The sequence below is a fragment of the Canis lupus genome, chromosome 20 (assembly GCF_003254725.2).
Source record: "Canis lupus dingo isolate Sandy chromosome 20, ASM325472v2, whole genome shotgun sequence".
NCBI lineage: Eukaryota > Metazoa > Chordata > Mammalia > Carnivora > Canidae > Canis > Canis lupus.
The window spans coordinates 17,888,856-17,908,221 of NC_064262.1; the positions used below are offsets into that span (position 1 = coordinate 17,888,856).

Genomic DNA, 19,366 nt, shown 5'->3' on the forward strand with positions numbered 1-19,366 from the left:
GTGGGCGCACGCGGCGGAGCGCGGGGCGGCGCGGGGCGCGGGGCGCGGGACCCCGTTGGCTGCTCCGCCGCGCTCCCCGCCCCTCCCTCTCGCCCGCCCCCTCTCCCCTCCCTCCGGTGCCCGCGCTGGAGCCCGAGCCCGGGCGGTGGGTGGAGGCGCAGGCAGCGCTCGCTCGGCGCCGGCAGCAGCCACAGCAGCCACAGCAGCCACAGCAGCCACAGCAGCCTGGCGCGCGGCGGCGGCGGAGGAGGCGGCGGCGGAGGAGGAGGAGGCGGAGGCGGAGGAGGCGGGCGCCGCGGGCTCGGCGGGGAACGGCGCGCACCCGGGCGCTGCGACGGCGGCCCCCCAGGCCCCGGAGGAGGGCGGCCGGCGGCGGGCGGGCGAGTCGGAGCTGCGGGGACCCGGTAAGTCAGGCACGCCCGGCTCCTCGCGCTGGGCGGGCGGCGCTGCGCTGAGCCACCTGCCCAGGCAAACTTTGCGCACTGCCCTCCAGGCTCCTGGCCCTAAAGTTTGTTGGCGGGGGGTGTGCACCCGACGGCTCGAGAGGGAAAGATGCGTCTGGCTGCAGATTGGCAGAATTGGTGTGCAGACCGGGAACACTTTGCAACCCCGCCTCTAGCGCGGGGGAACGCGAGCTAGGTCCCTCGAGCTAGCCCCGTAGCGCAGAGCATTTGGCTGGGGAAGTTGGAAAAAAAACAAAAAACAAAAACAAAAAACAAAAAAAAAAAAAAAGAAAAAGAAAGAAAGAAAAAGTTTGGACCTCAGAAGTGCTGAAAGAGGAATCCTAGGGACGCGGTGCAGGGGGATTGGGGAGGGGGGCGGGATGTGATAGCTTTTTTTTTTTTTTTTTTTTTTGCTGGAAACCTCTCCCTGGTCCCCAGCTCCGAGGAACCCGCGGCAGAGGATTCCTCGGTTAGCGATCAAGTTTTCCAAGCTGCATTCTCTTTCTTTCCACTTTCAAATCTGCAGCCTTGGACGGGATCTGCTGCTGCGTTTTGCCAGTTTTTTTTTTTTTTTTTCCCCACCCCTCTGGAATGGGCTGTAGTCCAGATTTCTGGAGCTCGGACCCGGTCTTGGCTGCCTTTTGCCTTCTCCAAGGAGCCCTGCAGAGCTAAGCAAGCAGGTAACAGAGTATCAGGAACGGAAAACCGGGAAGTGCCAACTGGGTCCCCCAAGTCGCAGCACCATCAGAATTTTTTTTTTTTTTTTTTTGGTTGATTGAAATGAACGAACAAGCTTATGGGCTGTGCTTGTGCAGAGCCCCGCACGACTCACCAATCCGTGTGTCCTTTTCTTGTATTGCATTTGCTTATTGATTTACAACAAGGAGATGTGCCCAGAGGAATGATCTGATAACAAACGGTACCCACCATGGTGAAGATAGTCTCTGGTCTGAGCCAAACGGAGGGGGACAGACGTTTTTGGGAAGGGGGTCGGTCGTCAGTTTGTCCACCTCGAATCACGATGTGAGGAAACATAGCTAGAGGAGGCAACACAGAGAGGGGAGATGTGTGATGTTCAGGAGGGAGGTCAGAAACCCCAGCTCATATGGTGAGTAGGTAAATCCAGAAATAATTTAAAAATGATTAAGCAAGAATATTTGTTTTTTTTTTTTTTTTTTTAAGTAGGAGGACTCTACAAGCTGTGGTTTCTGTTTACCCCCACAGAGATGAATATCACACTAGCTGAAAAAGAATCCTGATCTGTAAATAGATTAAAAACAGGAATTAATCAGAACAATGAGTCAGAGCTCTTCAGTGATTGAAAGGAGTAATTGCCTTTGGAAGCCCTATTATGTCTCAATACTAAAGTCAAATGTATTACTTTTGCTTTGCTACTTGTATTTACTAACAGCAACACGACTTTGGCTGCCTTCACCTGGCATCTCAGGTTGTGATTTTAACCCTTTGTGGGGTGTGGTACTAGGGAGGAGGTTCTCTGTAGATTACTACTCATACCCATTTGAGCAACATTTACAAAATGCCTAATATGTGCCAGTCACTGGTTGCAATGGGACAGGTTCTTGTAAATGTGGTTCATAGAAGACATCTGATAGGGTTTAGCCTTGCTAATGGAAATGCGTTTGCTTGCAAATTACAAAAATAGCGGGTTCAGGAATTACTGGTCTTTGAATGCTTACTTGAAGTCAGTTGAGAGTCAACGTGTAGTTTGAGGACACTTGAAAGGAACAGTGTTCACCAAGGAAATAGAGCAAATTGCTGCACATTTTTATTTTAGGTAAATGGTGAGGCTCAATGCATTTGTGTGACCCTCCTGTCTGAAGGTGGGATAACAGACTCGGAGCAGCTAATTGATTTGCAGGGTAATAGATTCAGGCAGTGGCTGCCTCAGACAATAATATTCAGCCCCGTCTGGACATCAGTAACAGGCTGAAGACATGAAGGCGTTAAGCCCATTCTCCAGGAGAACTCTAACTTTTAAGCGTCCTTCACAACCCAACCAGATGGTTCAATTGTTCCTTAAAATGGCAGCAAAACATTTAATAGGACCAAAGTGCTGAGCAATTTCAACTGGAGCAAAGATTAGCTACAGACAGCAAGCTGTAGCCTTTCCATTGCTGATTTATGTTCAATTTTATCACTGTCACATTTCATATATGCCTAGTTATTACAAACTAATAGCCTCTTCACTCTGCTCGCAAAATATGTGTCTTTCTCTTTTATAAGTTCCCAACTCCTCACACATTCAGTACACATCTTCTAGTTTTTACTGCGTAATTTAAGTGTGCAACTTGAAGTTCTCATTAACTCTTGATGCTTTGTGCTGAAATGGTATATAGATATAATTGCCCCTTTAAAACTGCCAAATCCATATATCACTATATTGTGCTTAGTGCTGGTTCAGTTCTGTGTTTTCTAGTCATCAGGTTAGTAAGGTATTGGCAAGAAAATAATGTAAACTCTATACATTGGGAGATAATCAGATGGCAGGAGGATTCATTGATGCTGTGTATATTTGCTTGCCATCTCTGGTTCCAGCATCACTACCAGTTCACTTTTAAAGCCTTTTTGTCGTTTTGAAGGTGAGCATTTCGGAGGTGTCCCCATGGTCTTAAAATGTATTTATTAGTCACTTAATGCTGGCAGACTATTTCCTTTCTTACGCTTGCCTTAGAAACTTCTTTTTGCAAAGATGTTTGGCAATGATTGAGTGTTGGGCTGTCCACAAAATAGTTGAAGATAGAACATTTCTTTGAAGTTAAGGGATAATAGATACCGGTCTCAGATCTAATTGGTGTAAAAATTTCAAGAACAAATCAACTATGCTAAGTGGTTTTTCAGTTTATATCACCATCCCTCCCCCTCGCCCCCCCTCATTTATCTACTAAATATAGTGTAATATTTCTTTTGAAGATTTGCTGCAGGAGAAATCTAACTTGTAGTTGAAACTTTGTATGCCAAGTTTCAATCAATAGTACATTTTTATTTCTCCCCTTTTATGTACATGTTATAAACAAGAAATAAGGGTTTGTAATAGAAGTGCTGGCAGAATTTTATAGCATCTCAAACAGCTCTGCTACTTGGAATGTAAATATTTGTAGAATCTTTACTGTGCAAGAAGCTGCCTTGCTAAAAGTGAAGGAAAAAAATGACTTTTATTAAGTAGGATAAAATAATTCAGAAAGTATGCATATTCCTTATTGCAGACATATTGGCATTTTAAGTAATAGATTATACATGTTATAGCAATCCCATAGCACTCTTTTAGGTGCTTTTATAACTCAGTTTGTAAATTTTCTGTGTTCCGAAACAGGAGAACAAATTTGTCCCATTTGTTTTTCTAAGTTGCTTGACTTTGATTGCCTTTCACATTTGAAGGGATGAAGACTGTAATTCAAAAACCACTTTGATTATATTGCGATAAATGAGCCTGTTCCTATACTGTCTTTGGGACCAAGAATTCTTGGGACCATTTCCATACTTCAGACACTCTTATTTTGGGGAACTAGTGTAACTCAAATCTTGTGTGGTCCTTTTGATTCTAATGTTTGTCTCATTTGTCCACTTCTCTCCATCTCCGCTCACGTTGCCCTATTCTGAGTCACTGTCTTCTTCCCTGAGATAACGACACTGGTTTCTCTGCCTCCTTTCTCCCCAAATAATTCTCTGCACTGCAGTCAGGGAAGTATTTTTTTCTTTAAATGTCAGTTAATTAATATTCCTCTCCTCAAAGCACTTAAATGATTTTTCTGTTGCATTCAGAACTATAAATTATGATCTACAAAGCTGTGTAGGATTTAAACACTACCTGTCCCTCCAACATCATCCCATGGCATGCTTTTAGGAACACGAACCTCATTAGGCTTTGATTCATTGTCTCCACTTTTGTTGACCTTTTTCCAGCCTTAGGATCTATTTTATCTCTTTGCTTGCAAGCGCATTCTAGTCTTTACCCCCAATTACACACATGCACACACACACACACACACGCACACACACATTTTTGACTATTGCTTATTCCTTCGGTCACAATTTAAATATCATTTACTAAAAGAAGGCTATTTTCTCTCCTCTTTTTAGAGTCCCTCTTCTAGTTTCTTTTTGTTCATATCCCCAAAAGCACTTATAACTTGAAACTATCTCCTTCTCTGACTCCTTATTTACTATTCTGTAAGCGTCTTATAAGCAGTTATCACATCTGTTTTGCCCACTATTGCAAAGCAGCTCCTATCAGAGTATCTGGCTCACAGTGGAGTTTGATAAACCCACGAGAACTATGCTTTTGGAGGGTGTTGAGTTTACAAAACATGGCCCGAGCACCCCCGTGAACAAAGATCCTGTCAGTAATGTTCATATTCAGCAGAAGTCCACAGCTAACTTTTCATGAGAGTGTTTTTCCTGTCGCCTGCCCATGATCCCTCTGAGCTCTTGGGTATCTGCTACTTCAAACCCATTATGTCAAAACTGGAATTTATCCTTTTCCCTCCCAAGCTGGTTCCAGCTTATAGTGCTATCTTCTTTCATTTATTCTCATTGTGGTCATCGAGACATAGGGCACCAATGGTCTTTGGCACCACCCTCTTCTATCGTCCTTGCAACTAGTTAACTGATGAAAAATATAAGAATATTTGTGTAATTAGGCACCAGCCCAGGTTCCAAGCACTTTATACCCTTTATACTTCTTACCTAGATGGAGTAGATTAAGAAACCACCTTCTGCCCCACTGCCTTTCTTAACTACAGTCTTTTTGACACGTGCTGCTGTGTTAATCCATGAGCCACAAACCTTGTATTGTTGGACATCCTTTGCCTAGAGGAAAAAAATGCCAGTGATGGAGCCTGTCTGCATCAGACTTCTTCCCTTTATTTCCTGCCCATACTTGAAGTTCCAATTTGCAGGGTTTTTTTAAAAAAAAACTTTCTTAAAAACTCAAGATGATGCTTTTATCTTCAAGGGTCCTGCATCCATGGCTCCCATTCAGAGCCCTTCATTCACATCTCAGCTCATATCCACTCTTAATTCACTGTTACTTTTGCCAGGAAAGCTCCTTAATTCTAATCCTACCATTTGTCTAGGTGATACCCACCTATCTAGTCCTCTGAGAAGCCTTTGGTGTCCTCTAGACAAGGTTTCAGTTGCATGCTTTCTGCTCTCAACTGTGTTTTAAATTTTTTTTCTCTAGAAGGAGAATGGATTAGACTTTAATTGGTATTGTGCAATTGTTTAGTAGCTGTCTGTCCTGATAGTCTGTGGGTGGAATGGCACAGCATATTAGGATTTTGGTGAGTATTTGTGGAATGAAAGGAGGATGATCTGATCTGTTTTATTTACATGCAATTCTACTGTAGTTGTATTAGGCCTTTTTTATTGGACTTAAAATTTTTTACTGTATACTTTAAAGATTTTATTGTATTTTTGCATAATTTCTGGATGACAAATTATTAGTTGACAATAGATAGTTATCTGGATATGGTCTGAATTTTGAAAATTCTTTGACAGACATATGCCCTATAGGGGGCGGGCATAAGCTTAGGTAGTACCAATGGCTGGTCCTTGATGTAAGTGGCATATTTTAGTGCAATGGGGGTAATTTGGAATTCTCAAAATCCATTATTGATTAGAGTAAAACATTGAATATGAGAGAAATAACTAAATGCTTCACAGCAAATCAAAAGTACATCTTCCTAAACTATAAATAGCTACATAGTTAAAAAAAATAAAAAGGTGAGTGGGAGGGGATGCCTTGGGGGCGTGAAACAATCTCACCAATTGTCCTTCAATAGAAGGCACCCTTATACCACAGAAAATATTCCACATCCTTTTCACTTTTTCCCAATTTATGACCTTTCTAGAAACATTAACTGTTCTGTTGAAATAAGAGAAATTCTTTGGTCCTTACAGGACTTTCTGAGTTATTTGTGGGGATGAGACCTGGTAACTTACATTTTTAAACTTTTTCTTTTGTTTATGTATTTAAAAGATTTTTTTTATTGATCTATTTGAGAAAGCAGGAGAGAGGGCACGAGCAGGGGGGAGGGAGCAGAGGGAGAGAAAGCAGACTGACTCCCCGCTGAACAGGGAGGCTGACGAAGGGCTCCTTCCCAGGACCCCCAGATGATGACCCAAGCCAAAGGCAGATGCTTAATTGACTGAGCCACCCAGTCGCCCTTAAACTTTGGGGTTTTAAGTAATTAGATTCATAGGAAGTTGCAAAAATAATACAGAGAAGTCTGTGTATCCTTCACCCAGCTTCCTCCCATGGTGATATTGCATATTAGCTGTAGCATGATATCAGAATCAGGAAAGTGACATTGGTGCATTACTGTTAACAAGACAACAGATCTTATTTATGCTATCACTATAATTTTTAAACCTGATTATGAGTGCATTTATAGCTCTATGCAGTTTTATCCCTCGTATAGAATCATATATCTAGGGTTTAAATTAAAGAACAAATATCCTTAGAGAGCTGCCATTCCCATTTTAAACATACACTAATGTAATAATTTTGTAAGTGTCCTCCAGGTTTCAAATACCCTACTTCCATAGACCTTTTCCCATGCAAATATTTCTCTTGTTGCTCTTAAATATCATGAACTCACTCACCTTGGAGTTGCCTATATGTAAAAGTTGCTATGGAAACAGAAGTCTTGGCATTTTATAAAGCAGGATGTGACATTTGGGTCGTTCTCTCTGGTCATCAGTTTGGGAATCTGTGTTGACTTTCCATATTAGTTTTAAGAAGTTCTGCAGGTAAGTGTGTTTGTTTGTTAATGTAATCAAACTTGGGCAGGATTTTTACGCCACCAGGGCCAAGATCCTACTGAATACTTCCTTGTACTTTCCAACACTAGTAGACTCTGGTCCATTTTTGTTCTTACATAGAAATAGCCACTCTTTAAAATAACATATTGCAGAAGATGGTAATGACCCTTTCCAGGCAATTAAAATCAACCCGAACAATATAGCTAGTGATCTAATCTGATGGCTGCTACTCACTTGGACTGGCCGCTTCTGTGAATATAAAGCAGCAGAAAAGTTGCTGATTACCAGTCGTTACCAATTCCAGTGAATATTCTGAAGGCTCTGGAATACATAAAGCATATTTGTACCAAAGTCGGGTGTGTGCTACAGCAGACAGTACTGCTCTTCCATTCCCTTTGCCTACAAAAATATTTACATTTATATGTTAGGCAATTTATCATATTTCTCAATTATTCTTGGTGAAGCTTTACTAGGAGTTCTTTTATTCTGCTAAGAAAAAACAACCAAGGACTCTGTGCATCAGCTGTAGAATTTTGAAATTTGAAGGTTGTGGTCAAAGGTTTTTTTCTTTCTCACTTTCTCATGCTATTAAATAAAAATTTTCTCATGTGCAATGGAAAAATATACATGTTTATATTTAGTACTAATTTATTGGATTATTTCACCGATGTTAAACAGAAATTACCACTCTGAAATTGATTGTGTGGTACTTAGTGGCAGTATTCGTTTCTAAAAAGAACGGAAGGGTCTCAATATATGGCTTTTGTTTTATTTGAAACCAAACCACATATTCTGTGAAGATGCTTATAAGTGGAGGGCATCTTTCCATATAATGGGAAATTCTAGAATATAGACATTTCTCTTTTTAGTCTAATAGTGCCATAATTGTCTGCTGTTGTAAATGGTTTTGCATTATGACTTGCTTGGAAATCTCTTTTGTCATTTTTCTAGAAATTACTTTCAGGGTTTTCCTCCCGAATCTTCATTTTTTTCTTCCATTTGATTATTAATAATCTGATTATGTCCTTGTTCTTCTTCCTTCCCCACTTTGACCACACAGACACAGCCACACACATACCACCTAAAGCGTAGACTAGAGTAAGGAATAGAATTAATAGCAAATCATAAAACTCCTAAGAAATACAAATGTTTTGTTAAGCATTCAAGCAGAAGAGAGTAAATGAAGGGGAGGAATTTTGGATTGTTCATTGGATTAATATGCCATATGATTTAAAGTGAGTCCAATCCTTCCTCCTCCTTCTCCTTCCCCTTCTTTTCCTTTTCTTAGTTTTTCTTTCTTGCTTTCCGGTTGTATTTTTGAATTGACTCTTCTGTACTGACCCCTAGTGGGTAAATGTTTTCAGTTGTCTCTAATTGAAAAGATCACATTTATTTGTTTGCAGGGTTTTTTACAGGGGCAGGGAAAGTGACTATAAACTTGATCAAATTTGATCTTCAGAGAAAAATACCTTTAGAAAATGATAAAGCACACATAAGCCCTGTGGGAGACTTTTTGCAAAGTTGGCTGCAACAATACCTTTCTTGGCACTTTGCATGGTGACTTGCTCTTGTCTTTAAGCAAGGAATCTGTTTCCCTCTCCCTTGAATCTGCTTCCCTCTCCCTTGAATCTGCACTGGCCTTTGAGTTTGATCAATAAAAAGTAACCAAAGTGGTGTTATTGTGGATTTTGAGCCTAAGCTCTAAGGTGATGGGAGCTTATGTTCCTGTTCTCTTCCTGCCTTGAAGCCTCCATGTAAGGAAGTTCAGGCCCACCTTTCAGAGATTGAGAAGCCACCTAAAGACAAGCCTACAGCCAATATTAGCTAATAGCCAGAATTGGTAGTCAGTCATGGAAGGTCAGCCATCCCAGTTAAGCCATTGGATGGTTGACTTACATGTGTGACATTGGGCAAAACTAGCAAACAAACCACCAAGCTGAACTCAAGTCAAATTCAGAATCAACAGCAAATAAATTGTGTTTAGATTGTTAAGTTTCAGGGTAGTTTATGCAGCAGCAATACATACATATGTATTATAATTTTAAAAAATAACACAATTAGGGGCGCCTAGATGGCACAGTTGATTAAGCATCCGACTCTTGGTTTCTGCTCAGGTTGTGATCTTAGGGTAGTGAGATCAAGCTCCACGTCAGGCTCTGCGTTCAGATGGAGTTGGCTTGAGATTCTTTCTCCGTCTCTTCTGCCCCTCCCACTCATGCTCTGTCTCTCTCTCTCAAATAAATCTTAAAAAAAATCACATTTAAAAAATATTAGTATTTTTTAAAATGTGAGGTTTTACTTCTTTATGTTGCTTTATAAATGTATCAGTCAGCTTTCCTTTAGTAAGATATACTCTGAAAATTTCATTAGCTTCTAAGGACAAATTTTACTTACCTGTGTTACCTGAAAGCTATGGGTCAGAGGTGGGGCAGCAGTGTTCTCTACCATGCTCTTGCTTGACTGTGTGTGCCTTCTCCACATGGCTTTTCTTTTCTCTTTTTGCTTTCCTAAAGATTTTATTTATTTATTCATGAGAGACACATGAGACAGACAGAGGCAGAGACAGAAGCAGGCTCCATGCAGGGAGCCTGATGTAGGACTCGATCCCGGGTCTCCAGAATCACGCCCTGAGCCAAAGGCAGACGCTCAACTGCTGAGCCACCCAGGTGTCTCCTCACATGGCTTTTCATTCTGGGCTTTAAGGTAAAGGTACAGCTAATGTAGTATATACTCTGGTGCTCCATCAAGGTCTACCAGCTTAGAGCTTTATATACTTACCCATGTTTGCTTGATATATCAGCTGCTGATGGCTCAGAGGTCATCCCTCACTGGGGAGCTTCCCTTTGTAGATGGAACTGTCCCAGGCAAGGTTATGCCTCCTCTTGGCTGATGCCCATGCCAGTGACTGGCTCATGCCTGGGTACAAAAACCTGGTCCATTTGCCTTAATTTAGGACAACTCTGAAAGCCATCCCAGCCCTAGAAGTCCCCTTAAGACCAACTGAGGTCGCAGTTGCCATATTCTAAGTTTCAGGCTCCTCCTTTGCCTATTCATGCTTGCTTGCTTGCTTGCTTGCTTGGAAAGAGAGAGAGAATGAGGGGTGATCAGAGGGAGAAGGAGAGAGAGAATCTCAAGCAGGCTCCTTCCTAGTGCAAAACCTCATGTAGGGCTCAGTCTCACAATCCTGAGATCATGACCTGAACCAAAATCAAGAGTCAGATGCTCAGCTGAGTCACCCAGGGGGCCCCATGTTCATGCTTTTTAATGCTTCCCTACAGTGGTTTCTTTAGAGAGCATTCTTCAGTAAATCTTTTTCATCTCAGATTTTGTTTTTTTAGGGAACTCCGGTTAAGAAAGGGACACACTTTCATAGCAGAGGGCAGAAACCCAAGAGGCTTACTTGAATGATAAAGTTGCACTTAAAATATTGGCTAGGACTGGTCACATATAGGTTGTTTTCACATTTCATTGACTAGAAGTCACAGCAGTGCCAGTAAAGAAGGGAGAGGATAAGGGGGTGGTTACATATAGTAATATAATCTACCATAATCTACCGCTCTTAATCTCCTACACATAAAATACATTTTAGTCACATTTACACTTGTTATACTCAACCTGTCCACAGGAACTATACCCCTAAATCTTATCTGATTATGAAAGAAGGCGGAAAGTCTAAGATTTTATTATAAGCCCTACATCTTAAAGCAGAAGTGCAAAAAGTCGAACCAAACTATTACTAACATGTTAGAGCTTCTGCTAGATCCTCTCATATCTTGATACGCTATGGGCTTTCGTATAAATTTTTATGGGTCAGCTAGGAGTTGGCAGATCTTGACTGGGCCTGGCTGGGTTTCTTTGCTCAAACTTCAGATCTGACCAGCCCAGATAGTTCCATATCTAATTCTGAGCTATAGGTTAAAGGAAAAATTCCCTGGTAGAAATTCTCATGCCAATTGGATAAGTGCAGAAGGACAAATGGAACCATACACGATCTTGGCCACAATTCAGATATTGTCACTTATGCTATATTCTGTTGGCTGTAATGACAGACATGGGCAAACTCTAAGTCAGGGGTGGGGAACTCCCCTCTGTCTCTTTAATGGCAGCAATTGCCAAGGGCATAGATACAGGAAGGGTGAAAAATTTGGGCCAATAATGCAATCTGCCATACCACTAAACCTCATATCCATTAAGCATCATAAATGCCTGCTAGATTTTAGTTGCATTTCAAATTAAAAACAAGAAATGTAAAATGTCACTTTATTGCCTATGAATGAATTATAACTCTCTAATTGCTGCCTAAGTGAAGGAGTCCTGTGTGAAGCTCAGTAATACACAGAGTTGGAAAATACAGTGAAAGCTCTCAGAGAATGTATAGTCCAGTTGAAAGAACTATGTATTTGAAAATCTAGGAATAAAATTGGGAAGTTTTGCCTAGTGTTAATGTGTATACTTCTTAATCCAGGCAAAGTGTCTGCCACTTAATAGTTTGTGATGTCATGCACATTAATTGATTCTCCTAAGCCTTAGTTTCTTCACCTGTAAAATTGGAATATTGGTCCTGTATAGATTTGTTGTGATAAATATGCAAAGTAAGGTCAGGCCCTTAAAAAAACCCCAGAGTTTTCCTACCTGTTGCTTGTTTTACTGTTGATGTCCATATTATTCACTATATTTTTATATATACTAATGGAATAATGGAGGTATGGTATATGCTAAAAGACAAGGGAGTTGGGAGGAATGAAAGGAAACTGGTAGAACTATCAAGAATGATTAGGGAAGGCTTTAGGATGAGCTCAATCCTCCGGGTATGAAGAGCCAGAAATCAGAGCACAGTTAGTTTGGCTGGTAAAAGTTGGACTGGTAGTTTTTTGAACTAGTGAGTCATTTTCATGCTTGTTATAGTTGAGAGTGTGTTTAAGGGGTTACTTCATGAGCTGTAAGTTGTGATACAGAAGACCCTGATTTGGGCAGACTGTAGGACACTAATAGGTGATGGAGGTAGATCTGATGCCAGGCCCTGTTGTGAATAAGTAATAGGAGACTGGGCAGAGGATGATGGGTCTAGGTAAAAAATCTCTGTAAAGAGCTCTTATTTTTTGCCCAGAAATTCTTACAAAGCATAGCATCTTAGAATACATTTTGCCAATGAGGCCAAAAAGATTCATAGAATTCTTCAGGTCAAATACAGGTTAATGACCTACCTAGAAATGGAATCCATATTTCCCATGTCTGCAGGTACTGCATTTTTCACTCTCGAACAGCCTCCACTTATAAGAAAAATTTATATAACTGGAAATGGGAACTATAGCCTTATCCTCCATAGTGATTGTGAGTGAACTCTTGTACTCATCTCACACCCCAAGTGGACTCACTTTCCTTTCTCTACGTAGAATCTCATCTCTAGGACTGAAATTGAGTTCACTTTTCAGGACCTCTTTCAGCCCCCCCCCCCATTAGCTTAACTCTCCCTCTTCCCATATTTCCAAAGCTGGCCCTCCTTGGCTCTTAAGTCCTAGAGTCTGTAGTTGCCTCGTTTTCCTTCTCCCTCATGTGAATCATTCATTTTTTTCTTCTCTTTTGCTCTTTATTATAAAGAGAGGAACAGAGAAGCTATCAAAAACTACCATAGGCGCTTTCCTTACCATTGCCCCACATTAATACCTAGAATCCTCTTAATGATTTTTTCTTTACTTCTGTTGAAATCATACCCATATTTTTTAAAGTTCAGCTTAACATTTCTCTTTTGTCTCTCTTTAGCTCTAGTTAGCTTTATCCAAAGATCTAAACCTACTTACCTGATTGTTTGCTTTATTGCTGTTTACAAACTATTGAGAATCATTCACTCTTCCCTGAGGAAGGGTGATTCTTTCCCATGCTATTGATCATGACAGGCTTGATCGGGTGACTTGCTTTGGCCAATGAAATGTGAACATTTCACATTTATTCACTTCCTGCAGGTGCTTGGTAGCCAGTACATCGTTCCTTCTGTTTTTCTTTGCTTCTGAGGCCATGGAATCCCATGTTAAGATGTAGTTTCCTGGAGCCTGGGACCTGAGTGACTGCTATGTGCAGAACCGTCTGTTGACCTGCATTAAACATCAAACATAAGCACAAGATACACTTCATTGTCACCAGCATGGAAATTTTTGTGCTGTTGGTTACTGCAATAACCTGATCTGTGCTGATCAATAATACCACTCCTACTTGGCTCTCTCAGAGGCTTTCAGCCACAACACATACGGAGCTGACTTCATGAACATCCTTGCCAAAATTTCATTCGTACCACTGTTTTCCACTTTGCCCCACCACTGAAAACAACATCTGCGTCAAGCCAATTACTAAAACCATAAACTTGGGATTTATTGACCTCCTCTTTTTGAAGCCCAATTGAAAAGCACGCAAGTTTTGTCTTTCCTGCATCTGAAATATTCATTGAAATTGCTCGGTTCTCTTAATATCTTCATCTAAACCACCATCATTATTGTCGATTATTACAAAAGCATCCAGTCTGGCTTCCTGTCTCTGCTACCTAGTCTTGATTATTTTGATCCTATTTCCATACTTCAGCTAACGTGCAGAATGAAATATGAAGCCCTCTTTGAGACCTTACAGAATTTCAGTTGGTGTTAGGATAAAGTCCAGATTATTTGACAGGACTCATAGAGCCTCCATGATTTTACCCCTCCTGCCCTTCTGTCCTTATCATGGGCAACTCCTGGGTTCTGTCATTCTAGCAGTGATGAATGAGTCTTTGCATGTGGTGGGACCACTGGCTGAGTACACTTCCCCATTACCCCTGTTGCTTCCATCCCACCACACACATGCATTGATACACATGTACTTACCCAGCAGCCATTGCCTGGCTGACTCCTGCTCATCTTATAAGTTGCCAGTTAAGTGACACTTCCTGAACAGATGACATTTTTTTGCTCTACGTTTCTGTATCTATATCACCATTATTTACTGTCTGTTTCCAGATTGAGTAGCTTAAGGGCAGGAAACCTGTCTTTCTTGGCTGCCCCTATAACCCATTGTCTGGCAGAGAGTAGGCTCTCAAAACTATTGAACTAATTAGATAAAGACCACAAATAGCCTACAGAGCACTCATGATCTTTCCCTGTTTGAATTCTTGTAACTCTTTGTATAGTTTAGATTTTTCAGCACCATTTAATGTGGATTAATTATGTGCTAAGTGCTATGCTAACCACTCCATTTAATGCTTACAACAAATGAGCAGTGCAGCCACTTTTCTTATGATGTGTATCATATTGCCTCAACATAGTTATTTCTGGATTTTTAAAAATCTCCACACCTAGATTTTGACTCTTTGTTATGATAGCAGTTATTGTACTATATTATAATTGTCTATATATCCCTCTAAGTTGTAAAACTTCTCTGGGTGCTGGTCACCTGTGCCTGGCACACTACCTGGCATCTTTATAAGCATTCCACACATATTTAATGAATAAATAATCATACTTAAGCTCACATTAAACAGTTGGTATTACTATTATTAATTTTATCTCTGTGCCTTACACTTAGTAAATGCCTCAGGAAGTATGTGTTCATTGATTCTTTTATAGAATTAATATGAGTTGCTTATTATATGAAAGGAGTAGTGTAACTATGGGAATCACATTGTATTGAACTCCATTATAAATATATTTATTGGTTATTTATTGCTGGTTGATACTGCCCCAAAATTTAATGGCTTAAAACATTGTTTAGAATTGTGTCTGAGTGCTTTGGAAATTCAAACAGGGTACTTCAGGGACAGCATATCTTCACATCTTTGATCTATGTGGTGTTGGCTGGGGTCACTTGACTAGGCCTTGAGGATCCAAGATACTTTCACTCACATATCTGGTGCCTCTTTGGGGTAACTAGAAATACTAGGACCTAGATGGGTTGCCCTCTCTTAAATGTCATCATCACTTCAGTAATCTGGGCTTACTTTTCTTTTACATTTCAAAAGAGTAAAAGTGGAAGCTATAAGGCCTCATAAGGTCTAAGCCTGCAACTAGCAGAACATCACCTCTACTACTTTCTGTTGGGTAAAGCATGTCACAAGGCCACTCCAGGAATGAGAGAAGGGGAAACAGGTTTACTTATTGATGGGGAGAAGCAGCATGGTGGATAGCATTAAGAGGAATTATTGGTTGCCATCTTCACAGACATCTCCCATTCCAAAGAAGCTACCTATGTATCTCTTAAGTTTTGTTCTAGAATTTTTGAAGATACCCTTGGTTCATTTGGGGAGTAAAAAGTCTAGTTTTTAATATGTTATTATTTTTAGTATTGCTAGAGTTATCTAATTTTTATGGTTATGAACAATAAACAGAAACTAATCTTGATGAGTGAATTGGGATGAAAAGTGTCACCTGTGGGACTTGGCTTTTAACATTATAAGCTCGTTTTAAATATGTAGTGATAATATTTGCCTGGTTTTAAAATTTGCACATGCAAAGTACAAATCCCTGAAAAAAGAAACTCCGTAGCCTACAGTAGTGCTAGATAGCAAGAAGTTTTCTTCCTTTATGAGTGCTGCTCTAACTTTATCTGTTTTTAAAAATAAATGTGCTGATCAATGTCATGAATAATTAAGTGAAAGGAGTTGTGGGATTTGGGGCTGTTTTCTCCTTAGTGATTGTAAATTCCATTTCACAAAGCCACAGCTCAGTAGCTAGGAGGAACAAAGTCTGGGTTACTCCTTATTCATTAAAAAAATAATAATCTGCTTGATGCAATATCATTCTAGAAAGGTTTTTGCTTAGGAAAGATTTTTACTTAGAGTATAGAGAATTTTCACATACATTATTAAATCATGTGGAGAGGTTTATATATCTAATGAAATCATTATTCCAAGGGTAAACTCTTCTGAAATGGTTGTAAAGTGGGGGGGGGGGGTGTTTCTGGATTAGGATCAAACCTAGAATAAATCTGATTTCGTGAATCTTGTGTATAGTCAATGCATATTTGACAGATTCCTTATGTCATGCCTCTGAATTGTCTGAGTGAATGGAGCCCCTCCTCCTTTCATTACTTTGCTACTCTAGAATTCTAGGTAAATGAATGGATGGATTGTTTAAATTGTCTAACTTCTATTGCCAGTGTGATTAAGAGAATGAGGGGGAACCTGAATTCTAGGGGATACTTGGTTATACTTCCCTTCAAGATAAAAGAACTAACCGCAGGTCATTTGCTGTTCGTATCAATATGCTGGCACATACTGATGCCATGCTGAAGCATTGGAACTTTGCTTCTTAAACAGTAATATCCTGCAATGACAGAATTGTACCACTTCCAAATGGAAGGACCCCAGGTACTCGAGTCAGTTACACTTTTATTTTATACTAACTGATATGCTTAAGGGATGGGAGCCATTGATTTCAATATTGGTAATACATTGTGGTTTCCTTTCCTTATTTTGTCTTTGTATACATTGTCCATACTTTTATCAGATTAGAAATAGCTTGGAGTATGTAACTATGGTACATTGTGTTTAATCTAAGTGCAGGGATTGATCCAATTGTTCACTAGCAAACAGCTCCTTAGCCTAGCACTGTTACATTGGGTGCACTAGGAATTTAAAACAGAATCGGTGCTTACAGCCTATTGAGAGTCTGCCAGTATGTCTCATCTTCATCTCTCACTGAGCCTGTAGTTAGGAGAATAAAACATTCCCTTGGGAGTTTAATTTCTTCTCTCCTATGTTTTCTAGGCCTTTTATCCCCCTGTGTCCACTATTCAAAGTACCATCTCTCCTCCACCTCTAGAGAGTGAGTTGTCAGTCACTTTGTTTCAAGTTACTCCTCTGTACTGTGGCTTGGTGTTGAGAGGGTAAAGAAATATATATTTGATATTTCTTCTTTGTGTAAGTTTTAAGTCAGTGACATATCTCTTACTGTCAAGGTGGGCTTTCTCTTAGGTGCTAACATAATAGGAATAGCAACTAATGTTGATCTTATTAGAAAAATTCTAGCAGGCAACAGGGCAACGGTGAGGTTTTTAGATAGCTTCTACCCTTTTATTATATACCAGGTTAAGATTTTTTTTTTAATTTTACACTTTTCCATTAGCAGCAAGAATGTATTATAGTTATACAAGGATCACATGGTGCAGAAATGGCAATGTTTGAAGACAATTATATATATATCTATAAAATATATATATTATATGTATTATATATATATATAGAGAGAGAGAGAGAATGTATGTGTGTCTTGGAAAGTTAAACTGAGTTTCATTTGTCAGAATTAAAAATAACACAATTTCTGGCACAGAGACACTCATTTCTTCTCAAATAAGAATACTAGTATTATCTTACCATCAGTGAAGATATTTTCCCTTCTTGGGAACACTTAGACTTTATAACATCATTAGAAATTCTAGACTAGTACGTGTTTGGACATTTAACGTCACATGTGATAATGTTCCTTCAATCTTCCATGTCTATCCCTTGTTCTTTGATGTTCACTAGCAAATCACCTTTGCGCCATAAGTTGTTATGAAAGAGAGGAGAAAATGGAATTTCTATTCTTTCAACCACTTACATGTGTTGAAATTTTAGAGAGAGGTGGTTCAGTAGGATCTGAGGCAAAACCATTAGAAAGCTCATGTATTATGTGTATCAGCCCCCCAAAAGCCATTAATTAGCCACAATGCATTTTAGACTTCTTATCATGAATTGTTCTAAAGTGAAAACAAATTTGCCAAACTATAAAAGTCCCAGTTAATTTTCTAGTCAGAATTTGTGACATCTTCTAAAAAAAAATCAAATGTCAAAACCCAAAACTCAACACCTAATAATATGTTAAAATATTGAGCCAATTTCCTTATTTGTTTACATTTTAGGAAGCTAAAATCATTGTAAATCTCTATTTGTGCCTACAACCTACCATCCATTTAATTGTTGCTACTTTTATGGAGTAATTAAAGGTAACAATTTTTGCTTTAGTAAATTGCACATATTCTTGGAATCCTACCAAAAAAAAAGATATTTTCTAGAAAGGATTTATGGTCAGTTAGACATATAAATCCAGAGGTTTGCTTTAAGCTCCTTAAAAAACAAATTTATTAAGAATACTAGAGCTCAATCTTCAGGTGGATGTGACCCACAGTCGTTTGTTGTGAAGGAAAATCCTAGTAACAACCTCCACTTAACCCTCCTTTTCCTTCAGGAAAATTTGTATTCCTTTAACTTTTTAAAGTAAGAATCACTGGATAGACAATAGATGGATGGGTGGATGGATGGATGGATGGATGGATAGAAAAAGATACACATTTTGTTTTTCTTTTTGCCCAGTAATATTTTAGAGTAGATGTATTGTTCCCCAATTCTCAATTTTATTGTAAAATCCCTGTCTGTGTAAATCAGCCTATCTTTTGGTAGTCTATATGGAAATCAGTAAACAGTGACCTAAGGTTTCATCCTGTTGCTCTCTCCCTTACACCACTGAGCTTCTAGAACAGGTGACCTGCACCTGCCTGTCTTGGTTTTGATTGCTTTCCTGTCGGCCTTCTGCTCTCACTACTGTGGAAGTGGCATTCCTGAAATCACAAGCTCCTTCTTTCTGGCAAGGCAATGGTGATGTCTCCAGCCTTGTTTTAAGCTCTCCATGAAGTTGCTCTCGTTGCTTCTTCCCGCCCTCACTTTACCTCTTTTTATTTTCATACCATTGAACTTTGGGTCTCTGACCGCTGTCTGAACTGATTTTTATCCTTCTTCCCTTGCTCCATTGTAGATGTTTTCTGAGCTTCCGCTCTCTGTTGCCTTCTCCCCCTACCCCCTCCTCTTGCTGCCTTTCTTCCTTTAGAGAGTCCATCCTCTCTGTAACTCTTTACTCCTGTGTCCTGATTATGTATTATCAGCTTTGGATTCTTCCTTTCGCAGGGTCCCAAGTAGCCAGCCAATTGCTGACCACCATTTCCATCTGAATGTCTTGCTGTTGATTTAAACCTGAGTATGTGTGACCTTAAAATCCTCTTTCTTCCCAGATGTGGCTTCTCCTCTGAGACTTCCCTGTTTCTGTCTCAGGACCGTCTGTCTTCCCTGTTAGGGAAACCAGAGCCCATCAAGTACCACTGATTCTCTTCTCCTCACCTCCCAAATCTTGTCACTTGTCTTGCTGGAGTCT

General features: G+C 40.0%; 1 protein-coding gene across 2 annotated transcripts in view; it reads left to right on the top strand.

The window, feature by feature from the left end:
• Nucleotides 1-295: 295 nt before the first annotated feature.
• The window catches only part of CNTN3 (contactin 3), a 327,484-nt gene continuing 308,413 nt past the window's right edge, over nucleotides 296-19,366 (top strand). The window contains exon 1 of one of the 2 annotated variants that reach the window (XM_025451601.3): nucleotides 296-404. The gene's annotated coding sequence lies outside the window, so the exon portion shown is untranslated. The remainder of the gene's footprint in view (nucleotides 405-19,366) is intronic. The other variant, XM_025451602.3, reaches the window with a different exon arrangement.